The sequence below is a fragment of the Lagenorhynchus albirostris genome, chromosome 8, assembly GCF_949774975.1.
Source record: "Lagenorhynchus albirostris chromosome 8, mLagAlb1.1, whole genome shotgun sequence".
NCBI classification, from domain to species: Eukaryota; Metazoa; Chordata; class Mammalia; order Artiodactyla; family Delphinidae; genus Lagenorhynchus; species Lagenorhynchus albirostris.
The window spans coordinates 49,164,913-49,174,808 of NC_083102.1; the positions used below are offsets into that span (position 1 = coordinate 49,164,913).

Below are 9,896 nucleotides of genomic sequence, written 5' to 3' on the forward strand. Positions count from 1 at the left end.
AGATGGAGAGATATACCATGTGCTTGGATTGGAAGAATCAATATTGTGAAAATGACTACACTACCCAAAGCAATCTACAGATTCAATGCAATCCCTATCAAATTACCAATGGCATTTTTTACGGAACTAGAAAAAACAATCTTAAAATCTGTATGGAGACACAAAAGACCCCAAATAGCCAAAGCAGTCTTGAGGGGAAAAAACAGAGCTGGAGGAATCAGACTCTCTGACTTCAGACTATATTACTCAGCTACAGTAATCAAGACAGTATGGTACTGGCACAAAAACAGAAATATAGATCAATGGACCAGGATAGAAAGCCCAGAGATAAACCCACACACATATGGTCAACTAATCTATGACAAAGGAGGCAAGGATATACAATGGAGAAAAGACAGTCTCTTCAGTAAGTGGTACTGGGAAAAGTGGACAGCTACATGTAAAAGAATGAAGTTAGAACACTCCCTAACACCTTACACAAAAACAAACTCAAAATGGATTAGAGACCTAAATGTAAGATGGCACACTATAAAACTCTTAGAGGAAAACATAGGCAGAACACTCTTTGACATAAATCAGAGCAAGATCCTTTTTGATCCACCTCCTAGAGTCATGGAAATAAAAACAAAAATAAACAAATGGGACCTAATGAAACTTAGCTTTTGCACAGCAAAGGAAACTATAAACAAGACAAAAAGATAACCCTCAAAATGGGAGAAAATATTTGCAAACGAATCAATGGACAAAGGATTAATCTCCAAAATATATAAACAGTTCATGCACCTCAATTTAAAAAAAACAAAAACCCAATCCAAAAATGGGCAGAAGACCTAAACAGACATTTACCCAAAGAAGACATACAGATGGCCAAGAAGCACATGAAAAGCTGCTCAACATCACTAATTATTAGAGAAATGCAAATCAAAACTACAATGAGGTATCATCTCACACCAGTTAGAATGGGCCTCATCAGAACATCTACAAATAACAAATGCTGGAGAGGGTGTGGAGAAAAGGGAACCCTCTTGTACTGTTGGTGGGAATGTAAATTGATACAGCCACTATGGAGAGCAGTATGGAGTTTCGTTAAAAAACTAAAAATAGAATTACTATATGATCCAGCAATCCCACTACTGGGCATATACCCAGAGAAAACCATAATTCAAAAAGACACATGCACCCCAATGTTCACTGCAGCACTATTTACAATAGCCAGGTCATGGAAGCAACCTAAATGCCCCTCAACAGATGAATGGATAAAGAAGATGTGGTTACATATATACAATGGAATATTACTCAGCCATAGAAAGGAACGAAATTGGGTCATTTGTTGAGACGTGGATGGATCTAGAGTCTGTCATACAGAGTGAAGTAAGTCAGAAAGAGAAAAACAAATATTGTATATTAATGCATATATGTGGAATCTAGAATAATGGTACACATGAACTGGTTTTCAGGGCAGAAATTGAGACACAGATGTAGAAAACAAATGTATGGACACCAAGGGGGGAAAGCGTCAGGGGAAGGGGTGGTGGTGAGATGAATTGGGCGATTGCGATTGACATGTATACACTGATGTGTATAAAACTGATGACTAATAAGGACCTGCTGTATAAAAAAATAAATAAATTTAAAAATTAGAAAAATTATTTTATGTTCTGTTTAAAGCTACATCATAATGTTATAATTGAAGAGAATTCTACAATCCCTTAAGGAAAAAAGATTGGTAATAATTGTGCACACGAACTGAAAACGTGTAAAAAAAAAAAAGTAAAGTTCCTATAACTTAAAAAAGACAAATAAGAAACAGAAAAAATTTGCAACAAATACAACTTTTAGAGTTAATATCACTAATCTAAAAAGAGTGTATAAAATATTGTATTTTCCAACATTGCTTGATGTATTACAATGAGCATACACCATTTTTTCTAGCGAAGAAAATAACAAAGCTATTTTTATTTTTAAAGAAGTATTTGTTTAACCATGCCTCTTTCCTCCATTGTATAACTTCCAATATTTAAAGGAACCAACCAATAACTTTAGATCACACCATTGCAACTCTAACCACAGGGGGTCTCAAAGCTGGATGTTCCTAAGAATCACCAGGGGCTTCCCTGGTGGCGCAGTGGTTAAGAATCTGCATGCCAGTGCAGGGGACCTGGGTTCGATCCCTGGTCTGGGAAGATCCCACATGCCGCGGAGCAACTAAGCCCGTGTGCCACAACTACTGAGTCTGCACTCTAGAGCCTGCGAGCCACAACTACTGAGCCTGTGTGCCCCAACTACTGAAGCCCGTGCGCCTAGAGCGCATGCTCCGCAACAAGAGGAGCCACTGCAATGAGAAGCCTGAGCGCCACAACAAAGAGTAGCCCCCACTCACTGCAATTATAGAAAGCCCGCGCAGCAACAAAGACTCAACACAGCCAAAAATAAATGAATTTATTTAAAAAAAAAAGAAAGAATCACCCAGGAAGGTTTAATTGCTGATTTCAGGGGTAGAGGAATTTGCCTTTAAAATTTAACAAGCATCTTAATGTGTCTCGCCTGCTAACCTCACTTCGAAAACTATAATAGCATATCCAGTCACACAACATTTTAACCTGAAAAAAAGTACAATGAGAGACTATCTCCATATTTACTAGGAGATGTAAAAATATCCAGTGCTTCTTAAAACAGCTACATTGGCCATTGAAGAATTGCTTTCTGTCTTGTAGCTTTGGTGGCCCCTGAAGACCTGATGTTAAAATGCTGGTGCCAAATGAAACTTATTGTCTAGGTTTTATCCTCAAGATGGCTTACATTTTATGCCAGGAAAACAATTCTGGGGTATGACACTAAATTCTCTGCAGCTCCATGGTGTGAAGTATGCGAGGTCTGTCTTCCCCCAGTTAAATGCCTCTTACAGGAATTCAATCTTCTGTGTGCAGTATGAATTTCATTTAGTGGAGATGCTACACATATTTTCTAAGGTGAAAAAATTCTGCTTCTTTATTGGAATTTTCCTGCTTCATCCTGACAATCAGATTTTTTCATAAACTTGGAATGACCTTTATAAGGTTCTATTGGCTCCTCTTTCCCTCCTCAGTTTTCACTTCGATATTAGGAGCTTCACAGGCTTGAAGTATTGAGACACTAGTACAGTTCGCTAGTTATGTGTGATTTATTCAAAACTATCTTGTTAGATTAGAAACTTAAGATTTCAAGTCAATTGATGACATGTCTAGACTTAAATGTAGTCTACTTTGAGACAGCTTCCTATAATTGGTTTTTCAAAGGATGTGAAGGCCTTAAAAATGGATCATTCTTTCTAATTGTTTTTTCTCTTCTTTCAACTTTTAGTGACAAGTAGTTGGGTCCTATAACCCACATGTTTAAGCTTGCAGTCATTTCTCTCCTCATACATACGTATTATTGTACTAGATAAAAACAACTATTACCTTTTTATTGTTTATCTAACATTAGATCATTCCTTCCTTCCTTCTTCAATCATTGTTTGGTCAGTTCTTATTGAGCACCAAGATACAGTCTAATTACCTTGCTAGATCATAAGCACATACGAATTTTGGAAACTAATTGCGAGTGATGTAATTTTGTTCTTCCCTATGCTTCCCCAGAAAGTAGCCAAACTCCACAATCACAACATAGCTCCAGAAATATCAGCTCTACAACTACCATGAGGTTACCTAATCTTGGTAAATGGCCATGAAAAAATTTTATCGTGATGTCTTACCAGTCAGGGACTAACAACTAACATTACTTTCATCTGGTGCTCATGGCCCCCAGTTGGGCACTTTTGGATCTCCTGGTCTTCACTGGTATAGAAATACCTAAGCATCCTACCACCCGATGATATATATGACATGCTCTGCCAGTTGCTCTACCTCATACTGGTTGAGGGACACACTCCTTCACAATTACCATTCTTCCAAAACAATCTTTACCCGTTATCTTGAATCTGGGAGTGGATCACTGATAAAAGACTGCTGTCTGAACAGGGATTGCTTGTCTCCAAAGTCCTGATAATGATTTGGGATTGGCACCTGCTCACCCAGGCAGTAAAAATTTCTCTCTTCATGTCTCAACAAACTTGTACTGCTGTTTGATTTCTGAGAAAATTAAAAATTTACTCTCAGTGCCCAGGCCTCACTCCATGCCAAAGAAAGCATCAAATTGGGATCAGTCAGGAGTCTCCCTTGGAAGTCATTGCCACGGATTCCACACATAAGATGATCTCACAGGAAGCTATTTTGGAAATCCCCAGTATCAACGTGTGGGGCAGAGGCTTTGACTCTGTGAGGTTTCAGCAAAGCCTCTCTGATCTCTTGCTTGCATTTGTAGAATTCAAGACTCTGAACAGTGCCCAATAGGACTGGCAAAACATCCTTCTTCAATAATTCAATAATTTCACCAAACTCCCATATCTTAGACGAGTCACTGGTCACAAGAGTTGTTATCATGCCATGTGTTTGGTCCCATGGGCAGTCTGCTTGTGTTTATTTTATTTGCTTCTAGATAGCCTCCAATACAACTTGGAAAACCCTGAGCCTAAAAATTGGGGGAATTACGCAAAGTTCATCTGGAAGTCAGCACAGACTTTAAGCAAGTCCCTCGTTCTTTGGGGCAAGATGGGCTGGGTAATAATTCTCAAGGTGTCAGCTCGGAGGAAGGTCTCTAATCAATAGGCCACAGCGTTCTTTCTGTCCTTAGACATTGTCTCAATCAAAATGCTTCCCTCTGCCACAGACAAGGACATGGATGGCATGCTTATCAAATCCGATGAAATTCATGCAGCATACGAATCCCAAGAAACAGGACACTTGACATCCAATTCTGCAATACACTTCAGAGAAACCTTTTAAGCAGTGTCTGTTCAATTTTCAGTGAAGATAGGATTTAGTGGCATATGAAGAGTAATTATCAAAAGACCTATACTGCCTGCTATTGTTTTGTTTTCTTCTTCATTCTCATTAGTAACCCTTTTTTGGGGTGGGGGCAAAACTGTATGCAGACTTTGAGATCACGGTACATGTCCATGGTAGTTAGTTCCAGCAAATTACAGCCAGCCATTTACTACCATCTTAAAGGAACACCCCAAGATATCACACACAGAAGATAAAGTCTTTGCAGGCAAGTTCAAGTCCTATAGCTCAAAGGCCACTGGATTTTAGAGCTGATAAAAATATTAGAAATTATCTAGGCTCATATCACAAATGAGGCACTTTAAAGCTACAGGATTCTCAGGACTTCCAAATGCCCCACTACAATTCAGAGATAAAGCCTGAATGAGAAGCCCACTCCCTCTCTATATGTCATTCCCTTGATGCTCCAGGATGCCTGACTCAATGCTTCCTTGTAAGTAGGTGGTGCCTCCCCTTCAGATCCCCTTCTTCCCAACACACTCCCTGTGAGCCATTCACACCAGCATTCCTACAAAGCTCCATCCCTTTATTGTGGCTGCCTCTGTCTAGAAGTCCATCCTTGTTGGTCTCTTCCAGGATCCAGCTCAAATATCAGATTTCGGGGAAACTATTTACTCCACCACAGTTAGTTGCTCATGTTCACTTTGTCCATACTATGTGAATTTTCAGACTGGTTTACATCCCGCTGTCTCTTCCACTGTGAGCTGCTGGGAGCAAGGATAAAATGTCAGCCATCTTGAAAATCCGACTTCAGGTAGAACCAGGTATATAGGGACAATAAATGGCCAAATTAAAACAAGCAAATCAACAACAACAGCAATTTAAAAAAAATTTAGGCCCGGCCCCATTCCATAATTCTGTTGAAGCCACAGAGATTAAAAAGACAACAGTTTTGCTCTCAAGGGGCTTACAATCCAATGGAGAATTCACTTATAACTTCTCAACAAATATCTGCTGAATGATGAATTAACGTGATCTAATTCCAATTCTCCCATGTTGATAAGCTATTACCAAAATTCAACCGATCTCAGTGTGTTTTGTGGAGCCATCGTTTTTTATCTTGATTAACGAGACTTCCTACCTGTGGTCCTGATTTCCTCACTTCATTGCATTTATCACAGCCCCCAGTGCTGGGCTGTCACCATAAAGCTGTACAGAGAACACCATGGGAAAATTCATTCACACACATTAGAAGTGTCTCCCATGAAAAAACTATGCGTTGACCTGGAGTGGGGAAATAGGCACACATACTGCTAGTTGCAGTATAAAGCAGTACAATCATTCTGGTTATCGACTTGGCGATATTTATCACCATTTTAAATGTACATCTCTTAGTCCCAGCATTTCCGCTGCTAAAAATTTATCCTGTGAACATGTGTGCACAAATCTGCAAATGTATAAGGATATTCACTGCAGTGATGGTTGAAGTAGCATAAATTTTTTAATTGTTACATCCATATCCTGGAATTCCATGCAATCATTACAAAGGATGCAACAGATCTAAATGCACTGAGAAGGAGAGATGTTCAATATATTATTAGTTCAAAACAAGGCACTGGAGAGTTAAGGTTTGGTAATACCCTACTTGTGGTATTAGCTATATAGGTATAGCTATATACCTATATATAAGGTATATAGATATACTTATTCGTATATGTATAAAAATTACTAAAAATATACAAAAAACATTAACAGAGATTGTAACAGTGGATGGTATAGAAGAAAGAAAGGGACAGGAGGACAATTTTTTTATTTGATACACTTCTGCAGTGTTTGAATTATTTTTCTATTGAATATATTTTATGATTTCTTCCATCGTCTTATCACCTCCTTGTTTTATCTATTTCAGTTTAAGCAACTAGGTTTTCTCAAGACTAGGTTATTTATTCCATATTAACCCTCTCAAACTCATACACATCTCCCAAACTTATTCTCTCTAAACCACTTTTTCTGCTTTAAATATGACCTTTCCAAGATCTTTAGCTTATGATTAACCAGATGAAACCATCAGTACATGGACCCCCAATCCAGGTACCGAATTACAGAAAGTACTTTTGGAAAAAAAAATGCTAACTCAATTGAGTCAGTTAAAACATCCGCAAACATTAGCAATGCCACAGTGTCATGACGCAGGAGGCCAAAGGTCCATGCACCCCACACAGGGAGTCACAGCAGGGCTTAACTGGGGCAGTTCTGGTTCTGCCATTAGGACCACGCACACTCCAATCTCAGTGAAAGGACATAACACACCGCAATTATCCCCAGATCATCGGCATGGTAGACCCAAACGACTCCAGTCTACCATGTCAATGTATATTCCAGGAGTCTTTAATGCACGGATCATTGGCAAGCTGCGCCATAAAAGCCCTGTAGGAGCCGTGGCCGTGTGTGGAGTCGATGCACACTGAGGGACTCCCCCAGGCCCGCATCACTGGCAGCGCATCGTGTCAATGCATACTTCGGGAGCCCTGTGGGTGCTGAGGAACAATGTACACCAAAAATACTTATGAAATAGTTGTTACAGTGCATACACAGTATTCACTCTTCTAAATGGAATGTCAGCAAATTTAGTGTGCAACAAATAACTCCTAAAAGGCACAAAGCACTCCTAGAGGCCCAACTTTGCACACAGATGGTTAGTGCAGGGAATCACGGTTAGTCCAGGGAATCGCGGCAAGACTGTGGCGAGAGCGTGGGTCTCTCTTTACAGTGAACAAAGGGAAAGGAACAGCCAGTTCATGCAACCTAAGCCACTGCTTCTACTCTTGTGTTGTCAAGGTTTTCAATAATCTGATTACTTCCTAATTATCTGCCTGGGCATTTGATGCTTAAGATCTAAGAACCTTCTCTCTCTCCATGCCCTGTTCCAAAGAACCTGCAGAGTAAGGTGAGAGGGTTAGAGGGAAGGGTCTTGGGTCTTAATTAAGCCTCTAGACCAGCACTGTCCAATAGAAATATAATGTGAGCCACGTATGTCATTTTAAATGTTCTTTGTGGCCACATTTTTAAAAGGTATAAAGAAACAGACAATAGATTTTTAATAATATATCTTATTTCACCCAATATATCCAAAACATTATCATTTCAATAACCCATCAATATTTTTAAATGGTTAATGAGACAGTTTACATTCTTTTTTCCAGTCTTCGCAACCCAGCCTGTATTTCACACTTACAGCACATCTCCATTTGGATCAGCCAAATTTCAAGTGCTCGAGAGCCACGCGTGTCCAGTGGCTGCCCCAGGGGACCGCACAGCTGCAGAGGCCTAGGGAAACGAATCCCAGCACCTTAAACATTCACTGTGCCCCGTCAACTACCTGTCTCAAAGCAGGTGTGTGTCTAGCTTGCCGTCTCACCTCCTGACAGCGCTGCACCTGCCGAACCGCCTTTTCTCAGCCGCCTCAGCGGGTAGGTCAGTTTGGGGCTTTGTAATCCTAAAAAGGACCACAAATAAGCCTTCAGAAAGGGAAGAGAAGTTTAGGCCAAAGTGATACTGTCAGTGTCAAGTCCTCTTTCTTGGAGATGGAGCTGAAGAGGAGAGCGAGGGGCTGCTGGGGGGAGGGAAAAGGAGCGGGGACGGCGCCCAGTGTGAGGGTGACGGCCTCCCTGCCACTAACCCCCCCAAACGTGCCGTCAGCCGGGCTTGCGGGGTCACGGGGGTCAGCCCAGGTGGGGTGGCTGGGGTCTGAGGCTGAGTCTTCCCAGGGGCACAAAGGGGTCGAGGTTGCAAAGAGAGGGAGAAGACAGGGAGAGCGGGAGCAGGCGCGGGTGCTTGCCGACCCACAGACAAAGCCGGCGGCTGGCAGGGGAGACGCGGCGCCGCGCTCATCCGGGTACTCGCTGGACGCAGGGGGCGGGGGAAGGGGGAAGGGCGAAGGCCGGGGCCCGGCAGGCCTATTTGAATATAAGGCTCTGCCACGCTCGGGGCGCTGCTGACAACTTCATTACCTCCGCGGATAAAAATGACTGCGGGCGAATGCAAACGGCGCATCCGTCTCGCCGCCTGCCTCAGCTGAGGCCGGCTTCAGGCGGGGCCCCGCGCAGCACCGCCTCCTCCGCACACCCCGTGCAGCGCCCCCCTTCCCACAGGGCACCGCGCAGTGCCGCCCCCTCTCCGCGCCGCCGCAGCGTCGCCGTCGCCCAGCCGGCCAGCCCAGCTAGGGACGCCACGGGGTGTGGGCGACTGGGAATTGCTAATCTACTAAGATTTGCTCGTGAATGTTAAGAAAATGCCCTGCCTCTTAACTGTCATCGAATTAACGTATGGAAATGCCAGAAAAAGAGAATACTCTGTGCGTAGGATTCCTAATCTTGAACCCTGATAGAAGAGGTTGGACCCCACAGGTTCCCGACCACCACTCCCCTGGTGATTAAGTTGGACGAAAGCATCCCCAGCACCCCATCTTCACCCACTGAGCAAGCAGGTGAGGGGGTGTGCTACTCCCTGTTCTTCAGACCTTAGGGTCCTGCCGCCACCAGGACGTTGCTGCGTCACCGTACAGAACCCCTTCCCAAACCCCCAGCCTAGTTGAGCAGTCCATATGGGAATGGGGGCAAGTCGTGTGCAGAAGGAAAAGCTGTTTCCAGAGCCTCTCTCCTTCCTTTGGCATAGAGAAAAAGGGGAGGACCGACTCCTGGCAAGAAGTCACCTCCTGCCTTGCGACAGACAGCTGCGGTTATTCCGTGTGGACTCCTTGTGAACTTCTGGGAAGCAGGAGCGAGGTCATTTTTATTAATAATAAAAATAGCAGCAATAACAATAATAATAAACATCTACTGAAGGTTTATTATGCACAAAACATTATGCCCACTGCTTTACCGAGATTATTTTATTTTTGCCACAATGACCCTAGTTCTCTCCTGGAAACTGGGGTTTAGCCAAGCCTTGCAAGGAGCCCAGGGTAACCCAGCTAGGAAGGCGTGGAGCACAGGTGAGAAAGCAGGCCTCCCTCCCTCCAGAGCCTGTGCTCTCAAC

General features: G+C 42.7%; 1 long non-coding RNA gene across 1 annotated transcript; it reads right to left on the reverse strand.

Moving 5' to 3' along the window:
* Positions 1–5,424: 5,424 nt before the first annotated feature.
* Positions 5,425–8,972, reverse strand: LOC132524212 (uncharacterized). The gene is made up of 3 exons (XR_009541821.1): positions 8,870–8,972; positions 8,239–8,355; positions 5,425–5,626 (listed from the first exon to the last, which is right to left on the reverse strand). It is a non-coding gene; the product is annotated as an uncharacterized LOC132524212 (long non-coding RNA).
* Between the last annotated feature and the right edge of the window lie 924 nt (positions 8,973–9,896).